The sequence below is a fragment of the Trichechus manatus genome, unplaced genomic scaffold (assembly GCF_000243295.1).
Source record: "Trichechus manatus latirostris isolate Lorelei unplaced genomic scaffold, TriManLat1.0 scaffold00045, whole genome shotgun sequence".
Lineage (NCBI taxonomy): Eukaryota > Metazoa > Chordata > Mammalia > Sirenia > Trichechidae > Trichechus > Trichechus manatus.
The window spans coordinates 8,319,581-8,334,760 of NW_004443981.1; positions in this window are offsets into that span (position 1 = coordinate 8,319,581).

Here is a 15,180-nt window from a genome sequence, read left to right on the forward strand (position 1 = left end):
GAGCTCCCCAGCATATTAACTGCACCATCTTAGGGCTTTCAGTCTGTTCCTTTGTAACTTTGTCCCTTAATAGTCTGCGAGCTCCCCCAAGAATAATCAAGTGGATGTTTTGTGAAGAAAGTAACCCAAACCAATTATTTTGACTCATTTTGACAGAATCCTTAACTGATGTTCTCTGTCCTGACTTGGACCCAGTGTTGACTTTGCCACTACCACCTGTGAACTTGGCGAAGTCTCTGCCATCTGGACCTCAGGGCCACACTTTTGTAATGAATGGACCAATCTAGATGTGCTCTAAACCCATTTTCAACTCAACCATGAGGAAGTTGCCCATTGGGAAGAGAGAATGGTTAAGACAAAAGCTGGACAAGCTCATGACGTTAGTTCAGGAACGTTTTGAGCAGAGTGGACATTAAGGACCTCAACGGAATTCGCTCTTCGGAAATGAAGAGGCCATCCTTCTTGTTTGGGTTCCAAAGGAGGCTGAGGGTGAGTCATGGCCATCCTTGTTACTCTAGGTATGTTCCCGGGACCAGCAACCTGTGGTGTCTGGCTCCTTCGTAGGGGGGTGCAGACTGCACTGGACGACAAGGGGTAACATCAAAATGACTGTCTATTAAATTTTTGTGCAGTATTTCAGCAGAAATTTATTATTTTTTATAAAAATATTCCTGTAGTTAGTTATAACAACAAAAACACTTTTTGTAAGCCCAATTTACGTGTATCAGTATACCTACAAGGCTACAACTCTATGCTAATTTATTCTTTGAAACTTCTAATGCCCTCCGGTCAGAGCTGTCATTATTACCCAATTACAAAGACGCTTTGAATCATGTGGTTTTGTCCACAGGCGCTACAAGCACGCACAGTTGTTTTCGTTGCTGCCAGTATTTTTATAGTTCCTGATTTTGCCAAATTTTCTGGTGTTTTAGCTATAGTATTATGGTAATTAGTATTTGTGAACCTATATCAATAACTTTTTTAAGAATGAAGTAGTAATTAAAGGAAAAGAAGGAGTGATATACGGGAATTACCATTTATGAATAATATTAGCACAAAAAACTTTACTAAGGATTCTGTATGGTCTGGTATGGGAGGAGGTCCATGGGAGGGGGTGACACCATGGCTAATTGCACTGAGTGACACCAACCCTAGTGACGCTACTGCCAGGAACATCAGCATCACCTTGAGCCCCACTGCAGAACTGCTGAGTCAGAATCTGCATTTTAACAAGATCCCTGAGTGAGTTGTAGGCACATTGAGCGCTGGTCTAGGGGGAGGATTAGGAGGAAGTGGTGGTGGATGTGTGCCTCATTCTACCAGTGCTTTCCAGAGTTCTCTAGCTATGGCACAGGGATCGAATATGTGTTTCTGTAGCATTTAGTTGTAGGTTATCTTTTGTTCTCTAAAATCACTTCTAATATATAGTGTTTTCCTCTTAAGAGAAAGTCCTGGCAATTAAGGTCATCTTAACCAACTTCAATGATGGTAGCTAGCTGTAAAGATGCTACATAGAGGTCTCAGGTGTGCCTGCCTCTGGGCCCCTACACTGATTGGCCCTAAACCACTAGGCCAGTGGATTGCAAGCCTAGATGCCTATTAGAAACACCTGGGAAGTGTTGCTAACCTACCTGAGGCTGGACCCCACCCTAGACCAATTAAATCAGAATCTTTGGGCCACAGGGCTTGGGCACAGCCAGGGTGGAGAGCCACTCCCACACTGTAAGATTTGGGTCACTGTTTTTGAGGTGTGAACGGGGTTCATAAAATGAAATAACCACAAAAATGTTAAAGCTGTTCCAGTTGTCGTTGTAAACCTCACCCTGACCCTGTAGTCTACATCTTTCCCTTTGCCCTGCTTTATATTTGTTGCTTCCAATCTTTTCTGGACAGGGAACCATAACATCAAGCTTATTAGGATTGTATGGGTCTGCTATCTCTCCAAAGTGTGAAACACAGGAGCCCTGTGATGATGTAGAAGCTCAGGCATCCATACTAGTCGCCTGGGGTCTTTTTTCCATGATTCTTGGGTCTGGGCTGTATTTTGGATAATTGAGACTGTTGATCATGTGAACTCGGTTTAAAAAAAAAAAAAAGTTATAGTCTTTACCCATAAGAGATGAAATTCTATTTCTAAATGAATAGGCAATCTGGGATGACAAGAATATGCCACACAGAACTCAGGCTGATCATAGCTTTGCCCACTGAATGGCTATCATCTCTCTTTAAACTAAGCAGAGTTTTAAGGCTTCTCAAACTTTAGAGAACTTTGAGAACCCCCACGTGTCTGTCCGTTTGTCCTGCTGTGGGGGCTTGCATGTTGTAGGATGCTGGAAGCTATGCCACCAGTATTCATATACCAGCAGGGTCACCCATGGCAGACAGGTTTCAGCTAAGTTTCCAGACTAAGACAGACTAGGAAGAAGAACCCAGTGGTCTACTTCTGAAAAGAATTAGCCAGTGAAAACCTTCTGAATAGTATATGATCAGGAATGATGGAACTGAAGGAAGAAGTCCAAGTTGCATTGAAGGCATTGGTGAAAAACAAGTCTCCAGGAATTGATGGAATACCAACTGAGATGTTTCAACAAACAGATGCAGCACTGGAAGTGCTCACGCGTCTATGCCAAGAAATTTGGAAGACATCTACCTGGCCAACTGAGTGGAAGAGATCCATATTTATGCCTATTCCTAAGAAAGGTGATCCAACTGAATGTGGAAATTATCAAACAATATCATTAATATCACATGCAAGTAAAATTTTGCTGAAAATCATTCAAAAGTGGCTGCAGCAATATATCAACAGGGAACTGCCAGAAATTCAAGCCGGATTCTGAAGAAGATGTGGAACCAGGGATATCATAGCTGATGTCGGATGGATCCTGCTGAAAGCAGAGAATACCAGAAAAATGTTTACCTGTGTTTTATTGATTACGCAAAGACATTCAACTGGGTGGATCATAACAAATTGTGGATAACATTGCGAAGAATGGGAAATTCCAGAACACTTATTTGTGCTCATGAGGAACCTGTACACAGATCAAGAGGGAGTTGTTGGAACAGAACAAGGGGATACTGTGTGGTTTAAAGTCAGGAAAGATGTGCATCAGGGTTGTATCCTTTCACCATACTTATTCAATCTGTATACTGAATAAATAATCCAAAAAACTGGACTATATGAAGAATGGGGCATCAGGATTGGAGGAAGACTCATTGACAACCTGTGTTATGCCGATGACACAACTTTGTTTACTGAAAGTCAAGAGGACTTGAAACACTTACTGATAAAGATCAAGGACTACAGCCTTCAGTATGGATTACACCTCAACATAAAGAAAACAAAAATCCTCACAACTGGACCAATAAGCAACATCATGATAAATGGAGAAAAGATTGAAGTTGTCAAGGATTTCATTTTACTTGGATCCACAATCAACACCCATGAAAGCAGCGGTCAAGAAATCAAAAGATGCATTGCATTGGGTAAATCTGCTGCAAAAGACCTCTTTAAAGTGTTGAAAAGCAGAGATGTCACCTTGAAGACTAAGATGTGCCTGACCAAAGCTATGGTGTTTTCAATCACCTCATACGTGTGCGAAAGCTGGGTGATGAATAAGGAAGACTGATGAAGAATTGATGACTTTGAATTGTGGTGTTGGCAAAGAGTATTGAATAGACCATGGACTGCCACAAGAATGAACAAATCTATTTTGGAAGAAGTACAACCAGAATGTGCCTTAGAAGCAAGGATGGCGAGAGTATGTCTCACATACTTTGGACATGTTATCAGGAGGGACCAGTCCCTGGAGAAGGACATCATGCTTGGTAAAGTAGAGGGTCAGAGAAAAAGAGGAAGACCCTCAACGAGATGGATTGACACAGTGGCTACAACAATGGACTTGAGCTTAACAAGGATTGTGAGGATGGCACAGGACCGGGCAATGTTTCATTCTGTTGTACATAGGGTCGCTAAGAGTCAGAACAGGCTCGACAGCACCTAACAACAACAACAACAAACTTTAGGGTACAGATGATGATCTTGTTAAGGTACAGATTCCGATTCAATATGTTTGTGTGTTGGGGGGTGGTGGTCTCGGAAGTCTGTGTTTCTAACGAGCTCTGAGGGAAGGGGAGGCTGCTGATCCACAGATTACTTCTGAGGAGCAAGGCACTATACAATCCTCCACCCACCCCCAATACACACACAAATGTAAAAGTAAAACACAACTGCAACCCCTACTCAAAAACAAGTGATGGAGCACCATGTAGTGAATTGTAGTTGACACTATGAGCATGCACGTGGCTCTCCATTTACCCAAAGGCCAGCTAATGTTTACCTCAATTTGTGTTGGAAACATTTCTGAGTCATGGGATTATTCCACACTTTGTGTGTTACCCACAGTATTACTGGTTCTAATGACCGAAGACCAGACAAGTTGTGGAATGACATCAAGGACATCATACGTGAGGAAAGCAAGAGGTCATTAAAAAGACAGGAAAGAAAGAAAAGACCAAAATGGATGTCAGAAGAGACTTTGAAACTTGCTCTTGAACGTAGAGTAGCTAAAGTGAACAGAAGAAATGATGAAGTAAAAGAGCTGAACAGAAGATTTCAGAGGGCAGCTCGAGAAGACAAAGTAAAATATTATAATGAAATGTGCAAAGACCTGGAGTTAGAAAACCAGAAAGGAAGAACACGCTCAGCATTTCTCAAGCTGGAATAACTGAAGAAAAAACTCAAGCCTCAAGTTGCAATATTGATGGATCTATGGGCAAAATAATGAGTGATGTAAGAAGCATCAAAAGAAGATAGAATACACAGAGTCACTGTACCAAAAATAATTGATCAGCATTGAACCATTTCAGGAGGTATCATATGATCAAGAACCAGTGATACTGAAGGAAGAAGGCCAAGCTGCACTGAAGGCATTGGTGAAAAACAAGTATCCAGGAATTGATGGGATACCAGCTGAGATGTTTCAACAAACATATGCAAAGCTGGAAGTGCTCACCTGTCTATGCAAAGAAATTTGGAAGACAGCTACCTGGCCAACCAGCTGGAAGAGATCCATACTTGTGCCCGTTCCAAGGAAAGGTGATCCAACTGAATGCAGAAATTATTGAACAATATCATTAACATCAAACACAAGTAAAATTTTGCTGAAGATAATTCAAAAATGGTTGCAGTAGTACATCAATAGGGAACTGCCAGAAATTCAAGCCAGATTTAGAAGAGGACATGGAACCAGGGATATCATTGCTGATGTCAGATGGATCCTGGCTGAAAGCAAAGAACACCAGAAAGATGTTTACCTGTGTTTTATTGATTATGCAAAGGCTTTCCACTGTGTGGATCATAACGAATTATGGATAACATCGCAAAGAATAGGAACTCCAGAACACTTAATTGTGCTCATGTGGAACCTGTACATAGATCAAGAAGCAGTTGTTGGAACAGAACAAGGGGATACTGTGTGGTTTAAAATCAGGAAAGGTGTGCGTCAGGGTTGTATCCTTTCACATACTTATTCAGTCTGTATGCTGAGCAAATAATCTAAGAAGCCTGACTGTATGAAGAAGAATGCGACATCAGGATTAGGGGAAGAATCATTAATGATCTGCGATATGCAGATGACACAACCTTGCTTGGTAAAAGTGAAGATGACTTGAAGTACTTACTGATGAAGATCAAGGACTACAGTCTTCAGTATGGATTACACCTCAGCATAAAGAAAACAAAAATCCTCACAACTGGACCAATAAGCAACATCATGGTAAATGGAGAAAAGATAGAAGTTGTCAAGGATTTCATTTTACTTGGATCCACAATCAACACCCATGAAAGCAGCAGTCAAGAAATCAAAAGACGCATTGCATTGGGAAAATCTGCTGCAGAAGACCTCTTTAAAGTGTTAAAAAGCAAAGATGTCACTTGGAGGACTAAGGTGTGCTTGACCCAATCCATGGTGTTTTCAATCACCTCATATGCGTGTGAAAGCTGGATGATGAATAAGGAAGACCGAGGAAGAATTGATGCCTTTGAACTGTGGTGTTGGCGAAGAATATTGAATAGATCATGGACTACTACAAGAATGAACAAATCTATCTTGGAAGAAGTACAGCCAGAATGCTCCTTAGAAATGAGGATGACAAGACTTCATCTTAAGTAATGTGGACATGTTATCAGGAGGGACCAGTCCTTGGAGAAGGACATCACGCCTGGTAAAGTAGAGAGTCAGAGAAAGAGAGGAAGACCCTCAATGAGATGGATTGACAGAGTGGCTGCAGCAATGAGCTCAAACATAGTAGTGATTGTGATGATGGTACAGAATCAGGCGATATTTTGTTCTGTTGTACATATGGTCGCTATGAGTCAGAACTGACTTGACAGTACTTAACAACAAAATTGTGTCCCATTACCCATTTGTCTGTTACTGTGGGAAAACCACACTTAAAAAAAAATTACTATGGCTTTGAAATGCATATGGATATCTGGTGGGGTAGGTCCTCCCTTTGTTTCTTTTTTGAAATTGTCTTAGTTATTCATGTACTTTTATATCTCTGCATTTCTTATAATAAATTTGGAGTTTTTATTGGCATTTAGTTGAATTTATGCATTTGGAGAAAACCTTTTTTACATTCTTTAATAACATTTGATAATATCCTCCATAAAATTGTTGCATGTTTTGTTTAGCTTATTTCTAGATATTTTATTGTTTTGTTGCTTCTGTGAATGGTATTTTTATGCTATTTTCTGGCATAAAGGAATGCTATTGAATGTTAGTTTTAATCTTGCACATCCTTGCTAAATTCTCATATTAGCTTTAATAGTTGGTTTATGTGCAAATGATAGTCCCCCCTCCTTCCTTTCCAATCCCTATACTTGTCTCTCTTGCTCTCTCTTTCTCTCAGTCTGCGTATCTCTCTTTCTGTCTCATTGACATTTTGTGTGATGGCAGGTGTCCCTGTCTTGACAGGAATGCTGCTAAAGCTCCACCAGTGGGCATGAGATTGGCTGTAAGTTTTGGAAGACATGCTTTACCAGGTTAAAGAATATCCCACCGTTTATTTCTAGTGCTTAAGCATTTTTACCGTGTGTGTTGAATTGAATTGGATGCCTTATCTGCATGTAGGAGTCCCCGGGTGGTACAAATTGTGGTTCAAGTGTTTGGCTGCAAGACTTCTTGTCCTAAGCCTGTTTTTTGTGGTCAGTTGGGGAGGAAGGGCTTCAGGGACACACTGTTGAGCTGCATTTCTGTGTTGTCCTTGGACGCCCCTATGGAATCAAGTGGGGAGCATGGGGAGATGATGTCAGTGTTTTCTGATTCTCTTACTACTTAAATGTTATTATTATTTAATAATAATAATTTCTAAAACCCCAACCCATTGCCACTGAGTCGATTCCGACTCATGGCAACCCCACGTGTTACAGAGTAGAACTGCTCCATAGGGTTTTCTTGGCTGTGACCTTTACGGAATCAGATTGCGGGACCTTTCTTTTGTAGTGCCACTGGGTAGATTCGAACCACCAACCTTTAGGTTAGAAGTCCAGTGCAAACTGTTTGCACCACCTAGAGACCTTATTATTTAATAATGTTGTTGTTGCTAGTTGCTGTTCAGTCGATACCAACTCTTGGCGACCCCATGTGTGCAGAGTAGAACTGCTCCATAGGGCTCTCAAAGCTGTGACCTTTCCGAAGCAGATCTCCAGGTCTGTCTTCCAAGATAAGTCTGAGTGGGTTCAAACTGCCAACATTTTGGCTAGTAGTCCAGTACTTAATGGTTGGTACCACCTAGGGACCTATTTAATAATAATAATTGAAAAAAAAAAACAAACCCAATTTTTTGCCATTGAGTTGATGCCAACTCATAGCGACCCTATAGCACAGAGTAGAACTGCCCTCTAGGGTTTCCTCGAAGGCTGTACATCTTTATGGAAGCAGATTGCCACATCTTTCTCCCACAGAGTGGCTGGTGGGTTTAAGCCGCCAACCTTTTGGTTAGCAGCTGAGTGCTTAACCACTGTACCAGCAGGGCTCCTTTATTTAATAATAGCTGTCATTTATTGTGGAGTCCCTTAGTCGTGCAGATGGTTAACACATTCAGCTGATCACTGAAAATTAGGACGTCCTGAGTCCACCCAGAGGTGCCTGGGAAGAAAGATCTGGAGACCTACTTCTGAAAACTCAACCATTGAAAACCCTATGGAGCATAGTTCTACTCTGACACAAATGGGGTCGCCATGAGTCAGAATCAACTAAATAGCAACTGGTTATCCACATCTGTTGAACTGGCCTATGTTTGTGGTGAAGCAGATACTGCAGGTTGCCTACACAGCACTGATTTTCCTCTTCCTTGCCTCAAGGCCCTCATTTTGTTGGGGATCTACCTCCAATCTCCTCATGTAACTGGGAATAAGGGTGACTCTATCCCCAGTCAATAGGTACATCCTAATTTCTTTAAACCAGTTCATGGTTTGGGATGAGCATGGGCCTCAGTTCTGGCCCATGAGACCTAAGTTGGTATTGCTGCATTCATCCTCCATATCTTCATTTACTTTTATTCTTTCCTTCTCTCTTTGTCTTTTGCTGATGTATTCTGGGAGACTTCCTTAGCCTGATTTTTTAGTTCAGGAATTACGCTTTATCAGTGTCCATTATACTACTTAGCTCATCTATTGAATTTTTAATCTCAGGAATTATATATTTTTATTTCTACAATTTTTTTTTTGGTAGGAGTACCAAGCCAAACCAGTTTCTGTTGACCTGACTCCAACTCATGGTGGCCCCATATGTGTCAGAGTAGAATTGTGCTCTATACAGTTTTCAAAGTCTGGTTTTTCAGAAGTAGGTCACAGGCTAGGCTACAGTACCCAGTTTGGTCAAACACTGCTCTAGAAAGTGCTGTGAAGGTATACTTTTGGTGGGATTAACATCTACAGTCAGTTGACTCTAAGTAAAGAAGATTCCCCTTGAAAGGGTGAGTGGGTCTCATCAAATCAGATGAAGGCCTTAAGAGCAAAATCTGAGGTTCCTTGGGTAGAAGGAATTCTGCCCCAAGACTATAACAGAGCTATCCTGCCCGAGTTTTCAGCTTTCTAACTGACGGACAGATTTTGAACAATGGCGTGAGCCAATTCTTTAAAATCTCTGTCTTTCTCCCTCTGCGCATGTGTGTGTGTGTCTGTATGTGTATGTGTATTTTATTTCTTTGGAGAACTCTGACTAAAACAGATGTCCTTTTAATTTTTCTTGTATTTCCTGTATTTTTTAAATTTAAAACAATATATTCCTGGATTATAGAATATGGAGATGGAAAAGCAATTTCCCTTTGTGAAATATAAGTAGTTTTTATTGCATTTTTTGCTGAAAAGTAACAGTAATTGTGAAAAGAATTAAAAAAAAAAAAATTGCACAGGGTTATTTAGTTTGGAAGTGGCATACGGCGATGCCCAGTGAGAGATCTTTTCAGGTTCTACTAAACATTCAGGCTCACAAGCCATCAAAAGCCACACTCGGCATCAGTCTGCTCAGACATGAGCCAGGCATTCTGCTTACACGGGAGTCGTTGGGCCGTCCACAGAGCAGAACAGCGCAGGTGCGAGGAGATGAGATAGAAGCCTCATGGCCAGTACCTCTTGTACAACTCCACAGGTATGACTTCCTGAGTCCTCTCGAGGGATATGTCTAGTATAAGGGTTACACTTGGAGACATTCACCAGTTATAAGTCTTCATCATGTATTTATAATCCATTTATTGTTACCGCTGGTTCAGATGCAATTTACCAATCTGGAATCTTTTTACCAAAAGTAGGGCTACCTAGTAACACTGTTGGCATACCATCTTATTTGGTTACCTGGGTAACAGTGCTAGAAAGTTTAAGATCAAATTCTCATGCAGAAGGGGAGCTGGTTAACCCTTTACCCACACATACTAAGCATAGGCCATGAGGTCTTTTCCTCTCTCCTCTCAAACCCCAAATATTTTAGAAAGATCTTTAAAAACTGACTCAGTGTTTATGAAACATAATGGTGAAAGCATAATTCAATCAAAGAAAAGAGCAGAGCAACATGCTTGTAGGAAAGTGTCATCCAAATGAGGTGAGGGGCACAAGATGGAGGTTCCATGCTCTGAGATGGTCAAACCTAGTGGGAGTGGCCACCAAGGAAAGGATCAACTACACTTTTAGAGCAGAAGCATTTGGTCCTGCTGACCTGGGGAACTCACCACCACCTCCACACCCACCATCCCTGGTTAAGAAGAAAAATGAAGTCTGTCCTCTAGGGGAATGATACTTAGGACAGGAGTTGGAGCTGTGCCTTGGAGGGATGGTAGTGCAGGAAGGAACAGAAAGTGGTCAAGTCCAGAAATAAGCAGAAGAACCCCACCCATTAAATACCTTATATCCCCATCTCCCTGTTTTGTTGTTATTAGATGCCTTGGAGTCGATTTTCAACTCGTAGCAACCCCGTGTGACAGAGTAGAACTGCCGTATAGGGTTTGTTAGGTTATAATCTTTACAGGAGCAGATTGCCAGGTCTTTCTCCCACGGAGCTGCTGGGTGGGTTCAAACTGTCAACCTTTTGGTTAGCAGCCAAGCACTTGACCATTGCACCACCAGGGCTCCTTTCATCTCCCTGGAAAGGAAAAATAAGCCTAACAGCAATTCCTTCAATCCTCCCAGATAGATTTTCAAAGCCAAAGCAACTGATAGTCTGTAGGAAACACAACTGCCAAGATGAACTCACAGAAATGAATCACAAGACAATGGAAGAGCACAAGCTCTGTGAAAGGGAGACAGCAAACAGAAGAACTTACACCTGAGGGAATAAAGCTACCACCGCAGTCAGAACAGGTATTTAAAACAAGAATAATTTATATCCCCAGAGAAATTAAGGTAGTGTTTTATGGAAATGAGGCAATTATAAGTGAATATTTAAAAAGTTGAATCTGGAGATGCAGTATTGTATCTGTTCTGTCTGGTAAAAAAAAAAAGTCTCACCTGGTAGTACAGCATTGTAGGGATAAGAGCATAGGCTCTGGAGTCAGGTTGCTTGGATTCACATCCCACTCAGCCACTTACCAGGTGGGTAACCTTGGGCAAGTCACTTTCTGTGTGCCTTGGGTTCTTGGACTGTATGATGGGGATAATATTTCACCTACTTCATTTTTTTTCATATTTTTAATTGTCGTAAAAATATACACAACAAAACATTTGCCAATTCAACAATCTTTACATGTATAATTCAGTGACAATGATTACATTCTTCATGTTGTGCAATCATTATTACTATCCATTTTTTAATTATTCTACCACCATTAACAAAAACTCAGTGCCCCCAAAGCAATAACTCTCCCTTTACCCCTCCCTTCTACCCTTGGTAACCACTGGTAAGCTTTGATTTCTATATGTTTGTCTATTTCATATAAGTGAGATCACATGGTATTTGTCCTTTTTTAACTGACTTATTTAGTATGATGTTTTCAAGGTTCATCCATTTTGTGGCATGTATAAGGACTTTATTTCTCTTTATGGCTGAGTAATATTCCATTGTATGTATACACCACATCCTGTTTATCCATTTATCTCATAATGTTTTTATGAGGAGTGAATAGTTAGTATTCGTAAAGTGTTTAGAATAGTATCTGGAATGTAGTAAGTGCTTAATTAATGTTTGCTCTTATTATCCTGGAAACAAATAAAAAGACAATGGTTGAGATTAAGACTCACTTGATTTGTTGAATAGTAGAATGGAAAAAATTAAAGCCTGGAAGATTGACTGTGACTCTTCCTGAATGCATCAGAGAGGATTAGAGAGATAGAAAGTATGAAGTGACAAGACATGGAGGATAAATATACGAAGTTCTATGTAAGAAGAATTCCAGAAGCAGGGAAAAGAGAATAACCAGTTGGCAATATTTGAAAAAAAATAGTTGAGAAATTCTCAGAAATAAAGATGATAGATGTTATCAGAATAGAATAAATAAGACAAAAGCTGTCTAGACACACTATAATAAAATATCAAAGATAAAGGTTTTTAAAAATCCTTGTCAACAAGAGAAAAGAAAACAGCTCAGGAAATTCAGTGGCCATAGATTTCTCATTGACAACACTGACTGCAATACTTAAGTAGTATCCTTAATATGTTTAAACTACAATTTTATATCCAACTAAACTATCATTCAAGTGTGAGGATAAAAAAGATTTCTCAAGCATAGCATCCCTCATTTCCTAGACACTCTCTGGAACATAGAAGCTTCTCTTTATCAGAAAGAAAGAAAACTACAGGAGAAATAAATGAGGTACCTACCAGCAACTATATAGAATAAAAGAAACTCTATATTGTCTGAAACAGTTTTAGATTTTTTTTCTCCTAAAATATGGAAATAAAACTCTAGATGATAACATGGAGTAGAGATGGGATCAAAAGAATGGAGGAATGTGAATGAATTTCAAGGCACTTTTATTTAATGGGAGAATAAATAAATTGATTATATTGTGTTATAAAAAATACCTCTAAGTAAATTTGTGGGTAAATTTAAGGGGAACCACTAGAATGTTAAAAACAGAATGTGTAGAGCCATTCATTTTTGGCAGTAGGATGAACTAGATAGGCTGAGCAACACTTAAGCTGAAAACAATTAAAATTACGGATAAAATATATTTTTCTTAACAACTTTTAAATGTGTCACTGATCTGATGAGAAAGCAATATATCAGAGGCCAAAGCAAGTGAGACCAGGAACGCAAAACTGCTTGAACCACTCAAGCAGTTTTCACCCTGGGAGCATATGCTGAACTCAAATGATCTTGAGCTTCCAGTTTGATACTATGTGGGGCACTGGGGACAGAAGGCCAAATCTAGGGCCAGATTAAAGTGGAAAGTTCAATAGGAGAACCATCCCCTGAAGTTGGGACCCCAAAGGGAAGGGTTATGCCCTCAGTGTAAGGATGAACTAGAAATAAATTCACTACTGAAGGAGCCAGATAGCAAAGAAACCTGTCTGTCCCAATTATGAATTCATAATCATACTGGTTTGTGTCTGTGATTCATCCCTGCTGTTTAGTCCAATAAACCTTAAGAATGTTTTTTTTACAGTAGTCCTGAGCCAGTAGTGTTATCAGGCCCTTCGAATAAACAAATTAAATCCTCTCTTGAGAAATACACCTTCAATATAGGCCTCAAGAGTTTCCAAAGATAAATTTCCAAGAAAAAGGAAGATAGGGTAAAACACACATACAGTCATAAGTACACACACACACACACACACACACACACACATGCTGAAATAAGCCACCAAAAGCAAGATCCAATAGAAACAACAGATAATAGAATAAGACCTGCAAAGGGGTTCAGATGTTAGAATTATCAGGCACAGAATTTTAAGTAAGTAAAAGATAGTAAGTTTAAAGATATTGAATATGGGCTTCAAAATATTACAAAGGGACAAAAATACAAATAGAGACCAAACAAAATATTTAAAGATGAAAAATAATTGAAATCAAACATTCAATAAATATATTAAACAGCATATTAGAAATTAGTGAACTAAATGGATGAATGTAAAGAAATTATCCAGAATGTTGCACAGTGAGATAAACACATGTAAAATATAAAAGAAAGTTTAGGGGACAGAAAGGATAGAGTGAGAAAGTGTAACATATATCTAATAGGAAATCCAGGTGGAGATAATAAAGAAAATGTGAAAAAGAATTCTGAAGAGAAAAAGGTGGATAATTTTCCAGAACTGATGAAAGAAATTCATCTCTAGATTAAGGAAGCCCAATAAATTCCAGGAAGACAAGATAAAAAGACATCTGTAACTAGAGAAATCATGGTGGTGATAATTCAGAACACTGAAGATTAAAAATTCAAAAATAGAAAGAAAAGCCAGGTCACCCACAAAGAACAGATAAGCAGACTAACTGTTAACTTTAGCAACAAAAATGCAAGCCAGAATACATTATCTTTAATGTACTGTCAACCTAGAATTTTATACCCAGTGAAACTATCTTTTGAGAATGCGGGCAAAATAAAGACATTTACAGAGAAACAAAATAAAATAATTCACCATTTGCTGACCCTTACTAAAGGAAATTCTGCTTTCAGGATGAAGGAAATTAATCCCAGATAGAAAGCTCTGATATGTGAGAAGGAATGAAGAAATAAATAAATATGTGGGTAAATTGATATTAATATCGACTATATGACAGAGTAACAATAATGTTTGGTTTCTGAGGTTAAAAGGATAGTCCTCAAATTCTGTTCAAAACTAGTGTATAAAACAAAGATGTTTGATCAGAGTTAATGTTTTAAAGACCATAACCTTTCAGGAGGAACATAAAGATATTAACTTTAAATTTAAGCAAGAATCTTAAGATTTCTAGGAAAAGATATATAAAATGTATCAGTAATCTCTCTGACCATTCTTGCATAGTCACATCTCCATCTGACCCTTATTCTTCCTCTCCCTTCTACTTTTTAAGGGCCCATGTGATGAAATTGGGCCCATCTGGATAACCTATGATTATCTCTCCATCTCAAGATCCTTAATCACATCTGCAAAGTCCCTTTTGCCATGTAAGGTAACACATTCACAGGATTTGGGAACATGAACATCTTTGGGGGCCATTATTCTGCCTACCACACTTAAAATTCTATTTTTATTTGTCCTATTGGTTATTGCTAATGATTGGATCCTTATTCATGTCTGTTTTTCTTTCTCTCTCTCTTTTTTTTTTAAAATTATGATTTAGGTGAAAGTTTACATAGCAAGTTAGTTTGTCATTAAACAGTTAATAGACAAATTGTTTTGCGACATTGGTTGCCAACCTTGCAATGTGTCAACACTCTCCTCTTCTCCAACCCAGTTTCCCTGTTTCCATTCATAAAGTTTTCCTGTGCCTTCCTGCCTTCTTGTCTTTGCTTTTGGGCTGGTGTGCCCGTTAGTCTCATATACATGATTGAACTATGAAGCACATCCCTCGTTTGTATTATTGTTGGCCTTCTAGACCTGTCTAATCTTTGGCTGAAGGGTAAACCTAAGGAGTGACTTCAGTACTGAGTTAAAAGGATGTCCGAGGGACTGAGTCCAGTACAGCTAGATGGTGCCCAGCTACCACCACTGACTGCTCTGACCAGGATCACAACAGAGGGTTCTGGACAGAGCTGGAGAAGGA